Here is a 15,274-nt window from a genome sequence, read left to right as displayed (position 1 = left end):
GGCTTGCCAAGAGCTTACCAGAGTGATCTTTTATAAACATGCTGTGGATGTTTTCCCTAGGATACACACACTTTTAATTCCTTCAAAAACTTTTCTTGGAGGCTGAACCAGGAAGAAAAGATAGATAAGACCATGCCATCTACCTCATCTGTCCCCTCTCCTCCTTGCTTCCCTCATACAGTGTCACCTATAAGCTCCACTATTTCTAAGAATCACCCAAATAAGAAGTGGCCACTTTCCAAAGCCACCCCAGTGGCTAGTGCCAGCATGGTTCTTGGTTGTTCTACTGGGTCATCTGTCTCAACATAGGATGACTCCTGATGGCACAAGTTTAAAGTATTGAACTTAATATTACTTAATATAGAACTTAATATTACTAAAACACAGATTTATCTGGTCTACTGAAGGTAGATCGTAATGTTGGACAACTTGTAGTTTCTGATGACAGCATAGAAAAAACATTCCCATAGGAACAGAATACCCAGTAATACCATTTCTGTGAATTGTGTCTAAAAGACATTAATCCAATAAAAGAATAAAATACTGTTATTTTTGTAACAGAATAAAAATTAAAGAACAAAAGTAGCCAACATAAAGGGAAGGCAGAGTTATGTATCTCATGAGGTGGTAGCAAGCCATTGTAAATATAATTAGGATGACTATGAAGTAACAAGGGAAATGATTATGAGAGGCATACATACACTAATAACAATATTGTAAGGAAATGAGCATTTATAGACAACTCCTAGAAAAGAACACATGTAGTTCTGTTAGGGAGGAACAATCATAAGTAACATTTCTGTGATTCCCAATTATTCTTAATGCTTTATATGATCTTTATAGTAAAAGAAAAGAAATTTTTAAGTAGGTTCTTATAATTAAAAAAAAAAGGTGGGAGGAATTAAAGGGGAAGGAACTACTTCCAAATACTAAGAAGTAAATGAATTACTTCAGCTCTTGGACATTCCACCCCTTGTTTATGTGATTACAAGTACATTTGGGTAAGTAGAGAGTTTCTCATTGATGAATTCCTGCTACACAATCTTCTAGAAAGCTTAGGGAGGAAACTAGAAGGAAGATCTAGAAGAGAGGCGGAAATTACTATTTACGAAGTGTCTACTATTGGCTAGGTCCTCTTCACATGCATGTGAAACACTTGGTACCAGCTACAAAGGAGATGCTCAATGCACAACTATTTTCATTAGTTGTATCATGTCTACTTTATTACCACTCTACAAGGCAGATATCTGTAAACTCTGTAACCTGCTCTACAAATTCAGGGTACAGATACATTCATATCTCCTTAATTTTCTTACGTGCCTTGCTGTTAAAAAGACCTATCTTTCCTCCAGAGATCTTCCCTATTTCTTGAAGGATCTTTAACCACAGGGGCACATGGGGTCATGGTCAGACCAGCTTTCCCTGAATGACATGATGTCTATGTAAGGCAGTGTTTTGTTTTTCTGGGACTGAATAAAAACTATAGATGCACACACTTCCATGTATCTCCATATAGGAAAATAGTGCATATTATTTTAGGAGATATGCCTTGTCCTCCAAACTAAGAATACTTGATCTGGGAAGAGTGACAGCAGTCATTCAGCTGGTACCCAGTGGGTGCTAAGCTCCAACACTGTAAGTTCCAACTGCACTCACAATGCAAAACTTCCCTTTTTCTTTTAACCTCCTCTCCTCCAAGGAAGGACCCTGAAATGTTCAAAAATACAGAGCACATACTGAAGGGGAGAAATCCTCTGTGAAGAGAGAGGGTCACTCCCAGCTGAGACAAAGGTGAAGATTTGATCTTCCATCAAATGTAGAATGTCCATGCCCCTCTGTCTGGAGCTATATACCCCAATATCTAAACTGAAGCTTGTTTGGGACTTAAAATGACCAAACAATTTTTTTAAGATTTTATTTATTTATTCATGAGAGACAGAGAAAGAGAGAGGCAGAGACATAGGCAGAGGGAGAAGCAGGCTCCTTGCAGGGAGCCCAATGTGAGATTCAATCCCGGGACTCCAGGATCATGCCCTGAGCCAAAGGCAAGACACTCAACCACTGAGCCACCCCTGCATCCCAACAAATTTTTTTAAAACGAGGTCTATTCAGAAAAAGAGATCTTGTCCAGGAACATATTATTCCATTAAATAAATTTTAGAAGAACAGTGGAAGACAATAAATTTTTGTCTTGATATGCTTGTATTATTCATGTACATTAATATACAAGTATGGATCCATATGGTGTTTATATCTATATATTTATATAAATACTAGAATATATATGCAAGTGTATATGTATGTATATTATATACATAGTTGAATATAGTGAGACAGAATTATTCTAGTTTCTTAACATACATTATTCTATTACTCACAGTAATCTAATGAGATAGGAACTAGAATGTCACTTATTTACAAATTACAAACTGAATCCTGGAGAAATGAAGCTGTTTATCTCAGGTCACATAGCTCATAAGTCATATTTTAAGCATAAGCCATCCAAATTCCTTAGCTCTAGAAGCTTACGAGCCTGAATTAATCTTCTTCATTCCTAAGAAGTCTGTCTTCCTTTTGGAAAGTTGATCAGTCCCCCTGCCTCCACCACTAAGCCATATTCCACAAAGAAGGCCGAGTGGACAGAGTGAGAATGGTCACAGAATCGTCCCGGGCATTTTTGTGTGAGACCATTATCCAAGTCATGTTCTTAGGCCACATTGTGTCTTCACAGAGAAACACATGAGATCCAAATGGAATGATAGTCTTTTGGCCCTCATCTGTTTACAGGACAAGCAATGTGAGTGTTTTATGGCTGCCCAGAGCACTGGCAGAAATGGAACTAAGCAGATGATGCTGTAGTTAGACATTTACAGCCTGCTTGAATATTTACCTTATCTAGATAGAAATATCATAAAGATGAAAATCATATTCCTTGAATGCCATACAGTATAAACATTCTGAAATTTTTAGGCCACTCTAAGACATTTGAGTTTTTGGTCAACTTTGAAGGAAATGTATGTGAAATTATTTCATAATAATTTAGTTACAAGCACATACTAACTTGTAACTGCAAAATTAAGCACTTCTTTTTGGACTATCAGGATAATTATCTCATATGTTTCACACCCTTCAGGCAAAATTCCCAATCGGTAGGCAAAACCTCATTCAGTATTTTTTTTTTTTTGGTTAGACTGTGATCCCCATGAAAGTTAATGACCCAATCAGTTTTGTTTTCTTCTGTATCCTAAGTGTCTAAGACAGTACCTAGCATAGGGTAGGACTCAGTTAACACATTTGAATGAATAAAAAGAGGAATTAGAATAAAAGTTGATAATCTTTTTTTTAAAGATTTTATTTATTAGAGAGAGAGAGAGATTGGAGGAGGGGCAGAGGGAGAGGGAGAAAGAGAATCTCAGGCAGACTCCATGCTGAGTGTGGTGACAAATGACAAGTAGTAAGTCTTCTTCCCAAACAGGTTCATTGCATGCACAACAATTTTCATATATTTTTCTTCATTTTAGGAATTTACTCCCTAGCCCCAGGATTAGTCAGGCTGTAATACTTAAAGCCTGGGACCCCAAAGTGCTGCCACTGGGCCTCCTACAAAGGGTAAAGATAAAGAGTGAGCTTGACTTTTGGGTTCCCACCTCCTGTTTCAACCAGAGAGCTTGGCTTTTATTTAGTCTAGCACACTTTGGTGATCGATATAAGCGTTTCAAAAAGACTTTACTTAAAAAAATAATTTTTTTTTAAAAACATGCCCAAGGTTATGTTCTTTCCAGTTTCTAGGCTGCACCCTTGAAGTGGAGAACATTGTGAGGTTCTGCATACAAATTCAGAAACAATTTTGTTTTCAGAGATAAAAATAGCAAATCTGTCTTAACATTTGTGCAATACTTGTGCGTTAATGACATTGAATTTGAACATTCAACAAATGAGAGTATTCTCAATTGAATTTATGTCTTCAGAGCTAAGTGAAACTGTATTCATTTCTGCTTCACTGTTCACCTGTCAGGTGTTAAGAACTTGCAGATTAATTTAGAAGCAAATTCATTGGAGTACCTGACTTGTGTTAGTCTAAAGAATCTGTATTCTAATATGAGTCTTCTCTGCATTCTCTCCAATGTCCTTATCAGGAAATGAGAGTCATGCAACATTGCAAAGTAGGAGTGAAAGAAAAAAATGCTACATGATATATGATGTGGAATATGATACTGATACATATTAGAAATGCACATTTTGTATCTGAAATTAGAAATACAAAGTTCCAATAAATGTTAAAATGCGTGGTATAGTTGATCAGATTCTTGTATGTGAAGATGTACAGTGTCTTGATCATTTTAATCACTTTGCCAGCCTCCTATTGATAAAACTCTAAACTCTTGTCCCTCATTCTCTAAATTCTCCCTTCCATTTCATTGTTCCCTATAGTTTATCCACCATATTCCTTCCCAACAAACCCAAATGGATGCTCTGCAATTCACGACATATCTATCCTTTATCCAGTGTCTCATTCAATCTGAGTTCAACATCAACCTTATAGTCATTTCTCTCAAGTCTATTTTTAATATCCATGAAGTTACAATATTTATATAGTCTTCCTAATTTAATCTGTTGGTTCTCAGTTGGTGAAAATGACAAGAAGTTGGCAACATTTGCAATCCCTCGATTGGCTTGATAGATTGTTTTCTATTTAAAGCACTCAATTTAGAAACATTTCTTAGACAATTTGGCTTTTTTAAAAAAAATCATCAGCACACTCTCTGCTCTGTTTTTAGTCATTGACTTGTTTCCATCTGTCAAAAGGGCTCTGTGCTTTTTTTTTTAACAACCCTTCAAATGTTGAAATTTAACCATGAGCCTCAGTTGTGATTTGATTTGGCTTTGGTTACCTTTAAAGCTATAAATTGACTTAAATCTTTTGGCTAAAGTGGAGCAATCCACATAATTGGCTGCTGATATGGAAATTAGAAGGCAAATTAGCCAGGTACGGCCAAACAAACTGGATTAGGGAATAAAATGATTGAAAGATTGGCTTGAGGCAGTGCAATGCAGCCAAAGTATCATTCATATGGAACAGATTGGATCTGCAACCTGGAACCCCAAGTTGGTGCCTTGGCTGACAGAAGAATCTTACAAGAGGTAAGAACAATCATTTAACCTCGCCTTTCACAACCCAGGAAGTTAGTGTTTACCGGGTCTTGTGTAAGAAAACAGCATGATGAAACAGAACCTGGATTCTGATTCTATGTGAATGTCCCCAGCTGAAGTGGATATGCTGCATATGGATATGAAGTGGTTGTATCTAAGAAAAAATCCAGAAACCATCCTTTTGCCCAACATTACATAGACCCTTAAATATTGCCTTGTGGCCTGAAAATAAATAAAAATAAAAGCACAGGTATTAGGGTTCTTCAGAGAAACAGAACCAACAGTGCATGTACGTGTGTGTGTGTGAGAGAGAGAGGGAGAGAGAGAGATGTTTTTGCCACTCTCTTGAAGTTTGTAAAAACAAAAAAACAAAAAAACAAAAAAAACCCAGACTTTACTTTTATAGTTAACAGAATAATGGGCTTTCTGTTGCCTTACATAGCCACAGGACTCCTGAGATGGGGAGACTATCCTGAGTTATCTGGATAGCCCTCATTTAATTCCAAGGATCTTTATAAGCAGAAAGCAGGGAAGGCCAAGTGAGAGGGAAATTTGTAGATAATACGTTACTGATTTTGAAAATGGAAAAAGGTCCCTGATCCAAGAAATGCCAACAGCCTCCATAAATAGGAAAAGACAAGAAAACGGATTCCTTCTTTAAGTCTCCAGAAGGGAATGGAGCCCTGCTGACACCTTGCTTTTAGCCCAGTGAGACTAAATTTGCATTTCTGATCTTTCGAATCATAAGATAAATTGAAGTTGTTTCATACCATTCCATTCCTGCTGATTTGTTACCACATCAGCGGAAACTGATACAATACCCATCAGAATTGCAATATCAGACAGATGAGTAGCATCAAGTACTGGCAAAAATGTGAAGGGATGGGAAGCTTGTATGGTACATATGAAAGTATAACCTGGTGTGCTCATTCTGGAAAGAAATTCGGAAGTCTTTAGTAAAATCAAGCATGCATTTTTTCTATGACCTAGGCAGCCTGCTGCTGGATACCGATCCCAGAGAAGTATTTTTGTATAACTCTATAGAAGTAGTCATGTTTAGGGATGTTTATACAGTATAGTTGGAAAGTGGAAGGAAATCTAGGTATTTATCTCTAAGGCAAGGTTTAAGTACATAGGTAGAACACCAGGCATTACTTAGTAACAGTGAGCCAAAATATATATAATGCTACAGTTAGATCATCCAAATAAAATGTTAGATGAAAAGGCAAGAAGAAGATTTATTTCTCAATACTCCTTACATAACACATAAAAACAGCATTGACTTATCTATTCCATTGTTGATTTGTATTAGTATGGCCTCATGGACATTTATTTTACTCTGTGGGTTATACTCCAATACTATAGGTATTTATTTTCTTGTTCAAATTGTTCCATTTTTGACCATCGAGAGCTCTTTTAGGTTGACTGCTGTACCACATTTCCTTCAAACCCAATTAAATTACTTATATCTTTATCGTAATCTTTTAAGAAAATTTTCTTGAAATTTGGTCACATACAAAAGAAGAAGGAGGAGGAGGAGGAAGAAGAGAAGGCAGTGAACAAGCAAACAAAACAGTTTAGCTTAGCATATTTTTGAAGAAGTAGTAAAGTCATGAATTAATTATCAAGTGAAATTGGATGTATAACCATAATATTACATCCCCTTCCTCTTTTATTAAGTTAGATCTCTAATACCTTGAGGGCTCTTAACACATTGCATATCGATCTGTATGTATGGGATTGCATGTAGTAGCAGACCTCCCAGGGAAGACAGAAGACACCCTGTGGTAACTCTTGGGACTTCTTGGTAAGCACAAGTGAGCCAACTCCTGGGGATTCCCAGAGCTAACTCAGTGTCTGTGTACATGCGTGTGCGCACGTGTGATGAACATGTATCTTAAGCATGTAAGTATGGCTAAGATGACAGGTAAAAGTGGCTGAAGTTTTACAATCAGGAAGGGAGCAACATTAAGCAAAATAAAGATATTGTTATTTCCAAATATCAGCAGTGTCTCATAGAGCTACTAGATGTGGACTGCAAACATGACAAAAGGGCTATCCTAGAAGACAGTTAATGTAGGGTCTGGAAACACCGCTCTCAACCTCTCTTGGTCGCTTCCCCTTTTTACAGTTGATCACTGCCTCCTCCCTGAGCACTCTTTTCTCTTGGTTTCCAAGACCCCACATACTCCAGGTCTTGTTCCTGCCTCTCTAGCCATTCATTCTCAGTTATCTGCTACTGATCCATTCCCATGACCCCAACCCTTAAGTGGTGAAGTGTCCCAGAACCAGTCCTCACAACTGTCCCTTCTCTGTCTATACTCGCTTCCCTTCTGTTTTGCCCCTCTCACGCCTTGAAATTCCATCCATATACTGACAATTCCCGTATTTGTATGCCCAGCCTGGACCGTTTCCCTGAGTTCCACACCTGTGTAGCTTGTTGCCTACTCTTTACCTTCTTTTGGGGATCTAAGAGGCAAGTCCCAAACTAAATGGCTGTCTTTGCCCCTACTCCCTAGTCCCTGTCTCACTTTCGTGTCATTGTCAGGAAATGACAAGGCCAGTTTCCCAAGTCAAAATCTTTTGAAGCATTCTTGACCCTTCTGTCTTCCCACACCCCACAAACAATCCACTAGCAAGTCCTTCTAAGTTATGCATTCAAAATGTATCTTGAATCTTTTTATTTTTATTTCTTAGCTCCTCCACATCATGGCCTTACCTGAGTTATTGTAACAGCCTCCTAATGTGTCTCTCTGCTTCCACCTTTGCACCCTGACCTCTAGACAGTGTCCTCGACAGGGTCATCTTTTAAACCTCTATCAGATCATATCACTTCTCTACTCAGAACATGTCAACGGTTCTCCAGAGAAAATGTTCTTTCTTACAACAGCCTAAAGGGCTTCTACTTCCTTCACTTTTCTGATTTCAGTTCCTGCTCTGCTCCAGCCACACAGCCCTGGCTTCTTTCTCGAGCTTGCTAGGGACGTTCATCCTCAGGACCTTTGCATTTGTAGTCATGTCTGCCGGAGGCACCATTTCCTGTTAGCAACTTTAGTCCCTCCCTTCCTTCCAATTTCTTGTTCCTGTGTCACCTATTCAGTGATGACTTCTGTGAAGTCAGGGATAATTGCTATTATTTCTTTTGCACCCAGAACAGTGTCTGGCACATTGCAAGTGTTCAGTACGTTGCTGATGATTGAATGAACTGCATGAAGGTACAAAATGCGTTTCTTTTGGTACTTTTCCAATCACAAATGGTGCAGAAATAATTCCTCTTTTTTTCAAAGCAGTGCAATGTTTGTCAAGGCTGAAATCTGTCAAAATGCCCCTCTTTGGAAGGACTTCTCCTCCCTTCTATTGGGACTAGCCTACAGCCGAAGAAGGAGGCCTGGGCTTAATGGCCACTGCAATGACAAGACAGTGTCCAGAAAAAGGGAAGAAAGTGGCAGGAGGAGGAAGCAGAAAAGCACTGAAGAGACTCTTTGCCTGTTCTTCTCGTTCCCCGTATAAGATGATGAACTTCAGAGGCTACTGTGACCGTCTGCGAGCTATTTCCAGCAGGGCTTTATTTCAGTGTAGTAGCCAAGGGTAATCTGAATAAAAGGAATAAGGTGAGCTATTCAGTTTCTAATTGCTATTTGCACAACTTTTTCCTAATTGCATTTTCCATTGACAATTTGTGCCAAAATGAACATTTTACTAATGATGCTGGCAAGACAGTTTGTCAAACACTGACACCTAGTGAATGTTACTATACAGACCTTGTTCTGGGCTCTGTTTCAGGTCCAAGAAATTCCACAGACGTTCAATTTAGGAGGCAGTCAAATCTCATTCACCTACTTTTAGTATTAGACTTGGCAGGGTTTGACTCCGAAGTGGCGCTCCCGCTCATTACTGGGCCCCTGTGCTTGAGTGAGTGTATGCCCTTGGAATGCTGGTGAAAATTTTAATCTAAGAAAAACAACCAGGACAAAAGAACTCCTGCAAAATTGCCCAGAGACTCTCTCAAGTCAAATAAAAACACTTAATTTTTGTCAGCCACTATGGTGTATCTTCAGGGCTGCCTGCTGCTCCTTCTCTAACGGGGTAAAAAGGGCTCGTCTTTAGCCCACAGGGGTCTCAGGTGGAGTTGCTGGGCTCTCTCTGAGATAAGAATGTCTTGACATCTGAGAACAGGCTCCTTGGTGTTTCATCGTGCCCACTAGTGTGGTATAGTGGAGAGAGTAGTAGACCCATGAGGAGACAGGGACTTCTATGGGGCGGGGGGGGGGGGGAGTGGTGGAATCTGAATGGAACGTGGAACCACACATAATAAGGAACAAATGAGAGCTCCACTGAAGAGCGGCACCGTGCACATTTACTAGAGTGCTCTCTGAGCAAGGTTACAGTGCTAATGAAGAGGGAGACCACCAGGGCCCAAGATTTTTAGAAGTAGTAAGTGGCTGTCTTGGAAAGAGCTCATAAGTTGCAGTGCTCTGACCTTTTTTCCTACTCCCTTGCAATCACTCAACAGAGGGCTGGACTGAGCAAGCATCAGACCAGATCTGTCACTGAGTGGAGCGCTGTAGTCATCCATTGCTCTGTTCATTTGCAACCATGCTCTGAAGTGGAGAAAGCATGGAGCAGGAGCAATGTGCAGCTGTTGCCTCCTTCCCCTACTCAGACTTATGGCTCCTCAGATCCACAGGGACGCTGCTCAGAGAGTGGAGAATGATCTCAGCATCCCAGCGCATAGCCCTGCTTGCCCGTACAGGCATGCCTACATCCCCCTTCCCGAAGTCTAGAGGCAGTCATCATTCAGATTAAGAGATAGACTTTAAACCAGACTAGTTAGATTCAGAACCCTGCTTTACCTTCTGTCGACTATGTGGCCTCAGACAAGGTATTTAAGCTCTCTCTGCTTTGGTTACCCCATTTGTAAAATGGGGACAAAACATTCCTACTTCTTAGGGTTGCTGTGAGAGTTTGATTAGTTTATCAATTTATTTATATCAGTACACTTAATTTTCATATATCCGATTAGTATGTATATAAAATCTTAGCTAATAGTAATATTACTATATTACTATCATGTAAGGAAAAGCAGTGGGGGGGTGGGGAGGATAATGTGTGCAATGTTCCCTAGGGAAGACACGCCCTATAGAATATCATCACTAAGCTTATTTTGTTCGTTTATGTGGTTTTGTCCTGGCTTGGCACAGTTTAGATTATGCTACTGCCCACTTCTTTGCAAAAATCTAGCTGTTTTGGTTTCATCTCACTTGTGAAGATATAGCAGATATATCTCTATGGACTTCCGAAAGAGGCTGACATTTGGGTCATCCTCTTTGTTCTCTCTCCTCTTCCCTTCTCTCTTTCCTCCTCTTCCTTTTTTTTCTCTCTTCCCCTCCCTCCCTATGTCCCTTCTCTCCCTCATCCTCCTCCCTCTCTCCCTTTCTCTCTTTCTCTCCTCCTACCCTCCACCTTCACTCTCTAATGGAAAGCTGGGTTTTTTTCCTTTCATGGCACTTGAGCCATCTTTATTACCTTACCCCTTTGTTCTGACTGCCCCTTCTTTGCCCTGAAATCTCTCAGCATCTGCAGGAAACTCCGTGCGTGTGTATGTGTGTGTGTCTATACAGGTGCGTGCATGCGTTCTGTCCTTTCTTTGTTGACATAAAATTAGAAACGCTTGCCAAAGTAGGGCCGTGCTTTCTTTTCTGAAGGTTTGTCTCAGGTACCAAGGAAGTCCACAGTGGCTACCTGGGTTCCTCATAGTTAATCCTAACAGCTAACCACAAGATGGGAAACCTGATCTTTGTGCAACTAAGGTAAAATCTGAGGTACCTAGGGAGACAAAAGCAAGCTCAGCCTTTTGTCCCTTAGGTCTTTGCCAAAATGACAGTCTTGTGCTTCTTTTGTTACTGATTCATAGGTCATAATGGATAGCATTTCTTAGCACCTTATCATACAAAAATGCCAGTGACGTTTTCAGTACTAGAGGCCAAATCCTCATTGTATTAATTGGCTACTGGAGATTCTCTAGATGCCTTTGGACTGTTGCCTAGTTCTGAGCCCTGGGCCATTTCCTTTATCACTTTTTGTTATTATCAGGAAGTATTTCAGCCATTACAAAAAGTTAGAAAGGTAATACCATGTACCCACCACCTGTCAAAGACATGACAAATGTAGCTTCCTCTTAGCTTAGCATCAATTTAAAAAGCTATGGGAGCTTTTGTTTACTTGTTATGTGCGTGCTTTTTTTTTTTTTTAACATTTAACCTTAAGTGCCTGTTATGTCTTGAGTCTAGTTCTTGAATGGATATATATTGAATTTAGCTCAATCACATTTATTTTTATTTCTACTCTCACACTTGGTGTTTTCCATCTGCCCTGCTCTTTCTATACTTAATACTTTTTTCCTTTTTAAATTCTGTTTGGATTGATAAAGATTTCCTTATTCTTATACTATCCTTTATTCGCTTAGAAGCAATAATATTCTCATTATCTTTTTTATGGTCGTTCTTAAAATGCTACTTATAAATAATTAAGAAATGCAAAAGTTAATCATTATCTTTACTATACCTGAACAATAACTCAAAATATTTAACTCTGAAAATTTTCTCCATCAAGTTTGCTCCTCAGATGAAGGAAAGATGATTTGTCTCCATCTGATCTACACTAAAATAATGGCTGAAAAAGCCATTAGAAATGACAAATACCCACCATTTGCTTCAACGTGGATGGAACTGGAGGGTATTATGCTGAGTGAAGTAAGTCAATCGGAGAAGGACAAACAGTGTATGTTCTCATTCATTTGGGGAATATAAATAATAGCGAAAGGGAATAGAAGGGAAGGGAGAAGAAATGTGTGGGAAATATCAGAAAGGGAGACAGAACATAAAAGACTCCTAACTCTGGGAAACGAACTAGGGGTGGTGGAAGGGGAGGAGGGCGGGGGGTGGGGGTGAATGGGTGACCGGCACTGAGGGGGGCACTTGATGGGATGAGCACTGTGTGTTATTCTGTATGTTCGTAAATTGAACACCAATAAAAAATTAATTTATTAAAAAAAAGTAATGGCTGAAAAAAGTCTCAAAAAAAAAAAAAGAAAGAAAAAATGAAGAAAAATCTCTAGAGAGGAAATGATGACAGAAGGGATCTTGGAGGGATCCCTGGGTGGCGCAGCAGTTTAGCGCCTGCCTTTGGCCCAGGGCGCGATCCTGGAGACCCAGGATCGAATCCCACGTCGGGCTCCTGGTGCATGGAGCCTGCTTCTCCCTCTGCTTGTGTCTCTCTGCCTCTCTCTCTCTCTCTCTGTGTGTGTGTGACTATCATAAATAAAATTTTTTAAAAAAAGGGATCTTGGAATATCAGAAAGGAGGAAAGAACAATGAAAAGAGTGGAAATATGGAAAAATATGGGTAAATACAATAAACCTCACTTCTCTTGATTTTATGAAATACACTTGATGGCTAAAGCAAAATTTTAATATTATCTCATGTGCTTCTTTATGCATTGAGCAGAAATATTTATGACAATGGCTCATAGAGTGGTAAAGTTTCTAAACTGGTAAAAATATTGATTCAAATAGACTGTGATAAATTAAAAGGAAAGCATGGGGAGATCTTTGTGGTGAGGGACTAGTTCTCCAATTGATTACTGGTGTTTGCCTAAATGCCACATGTGATAAAATGGCATAGAACTAAATACTTACATTGTACCAATATCAATATCTGGGGTTTTATATCGTAATATAGCTATATAAGAAGTAATCGTTAGAGAAAATAGGTGAAGGGTTAACGGGACCTCTCTGTACTTTCTTGGCAACTTTCCATTCATCTATATTTTAAAATAGATTATAATATCAATGGGAAAAACATGGGGTTTGTATTTTACTATTTGACTCATTCTTCTTTATTTCCTATCAGTGTAATATTGAGATACCTTATTACATGGGACTGAAAAAAAAGAAGTTAATAGATGAAATGAAATGGCAAATTGTTAATTGTTATAGCTGTGTACAACTCTTTATCAGTAATTGACAGATCCAGCAGGCAGAAAACCAGTGAGGACATAGTTGAACTGAACCACATCAACCAATTAACTGAATCTTGGTGACATTTATAGAATATTTCATGTAAGAACAGCAAAATACGCATTCTTTTCAAGCTCCCCCAGAATATTCACCACATTCTGGGCCATAAAACACACCTTAACAAAATTCAGGAGAATGGAAATCATACAAAGTATGCTCTGAGATCACAATGGAATTAAACCATAAACCAATAACAGAAAGATAGCTGGAAAATCCCAAAATAGTTGGATGTTAAACAACACATTTCTAAATAACACACATGTCAAAAAAGAAATTTTAAGAGAAATTAAATAATATTTTGAACGAACTGAAAAATCAAAATATAACTCATCAAAATCTGTAGGATACAGTGAGCATAGGGTTTGGAGGGAGATTTATAATATTGGTTGCATACATCAGAAAAAAGAAAGACCTAACACTAATGATCTAAGCTTCCACACTAGGGAACTAGATAAAGAAGAACAAATTCAATCCAAAGCAAACAGAAGAAAATATTAAAAATTATAGAGGAAATCAATGAAATTGGAAACAGGAAATGAATAGAGAAAATCAACAAGATAAAAAGGTGGTTCTTTGAAAAGATCAATAAAATCAATAAACCTGGGTTTCAGGCAAAACAAGAAAAAAAAAAAGAAGAAGACACTAGTTACTAATACCAGAAATAAAAGACAGCTATCAATACTTATCCCATGGACATTAAAAAAGTAGTAAAGAATAGTATGAACAACTGCGACAAATTTGATTAAATGAAGTGGACTGTCTTGAAAGACACCAGTTATCAGAACTCACACAAGAAGAAATAGCTAATTTGAATCAATCTAAATTTATTAAAGAAACTGAATTAATAATGAATAACATTCCAAAAGAGAAAGCACCTGGCCCAGATGCTTTCTACAAATCTATTGGAATTTTAACAAACATTTAAGGAAAAAATAGTATCAATTCTCTATACCCTTTTCTAGGAAATAAAAGTAATGAGAACTCTTCCTAACTCATTCTATGAGGCCAGCATTCCCCTAGCATCAAAACAAGATAAGGAAATCACAAGAAAAGAAAATTACAGACCAATATCACATGCATATATATGCAAAAACCCTCAATAGAATAGTAGCAAATTGAATCCCATGATCATTGTATAAAAAGAATTAAACACTCGTAACCCATGGAGATGTGTTCCAGACATGTGATACTGGTTCAATATTTAAAAATCAAGTAATGTATTCCATCACATCAATAGGCTAAAGATGAAAAATATTCTGATTATATAAATAGATGCAGAAAAAGCAATCATGATAAAAACCCTTGGGAATGTAGAAATAGAGGGTAACGTTCTCAACTAAGTACGAAGAATCTAGAGCTAACATTATACTTAATGGTAAGAAACTGAATACTTCCCCCTTAAGATTGGGACCAAGACAAGGATGTCCCTTCTCACTAAGTCCTATTCAACAATGTGCTGGAATAAGTTAAGAGAAGAAATAAAAGTTATACAAATTGGGAAGGAGGAAATAAAACTATCTTTGTTCACAGATAACATAACGTCTGTCTAGAAAATTCCAAAGAACTAACAAAAAACCCCTAGAACTAATAAGTAATTATAGTAAGTTAGCAGGATACAAGGTCAATACAGACAAGTTGATATCTTGCCTATATATCACTGAAAACTCACCCCCCAAAATTACTTAAGTATATATTTAACAAAATATGTACAAGATCTAAATGAGGAAAACTTCAGAGCTCTGAAGAGAATTAAAAGATCTAAATAAGTAGATAGATATACCTTGTTCATGACTAAAAAGACTCAATATTGTTAAGATGTTAGTTCTTGATGGGATCTATAAATTCAACCCAATGCCAGCTAAAATCCCAGCAAGTTATTTTGTGCATATTGACAAACAGATTCTAAAGATTTTATGAAGAGGCTAAAGACCCAAAATAGACTGCACAATACTGAAGAACAATCGAGGATTGATGCTACTTGACTTCAGGATTTACTATAAAAGCTGTGGCAATCAAGATAGTATGGCATTGGATATGTGGGTGTTG

The sequence above is a fragment of the Nyctereutes procyonoides genome, unplaced genomic scaffold, assembly GCF_905146905.1.
Source record: "Nyctereutes procyonoides isolate TBG_1078 unplaced genomic scaffold, NYPRO_anot_genome, whole genome shotgun sequence".
NCBI lineage: Eukaryota > Metazoa > Chordata > Mammalia > Carnivora > Canidae > Nyctereutes > Nyctereutes procyonoides.
The sequence above is the reverse complement of the archived record's forward strand: the minus strand, read 5'-3'. Positions refer to the sequence as shown.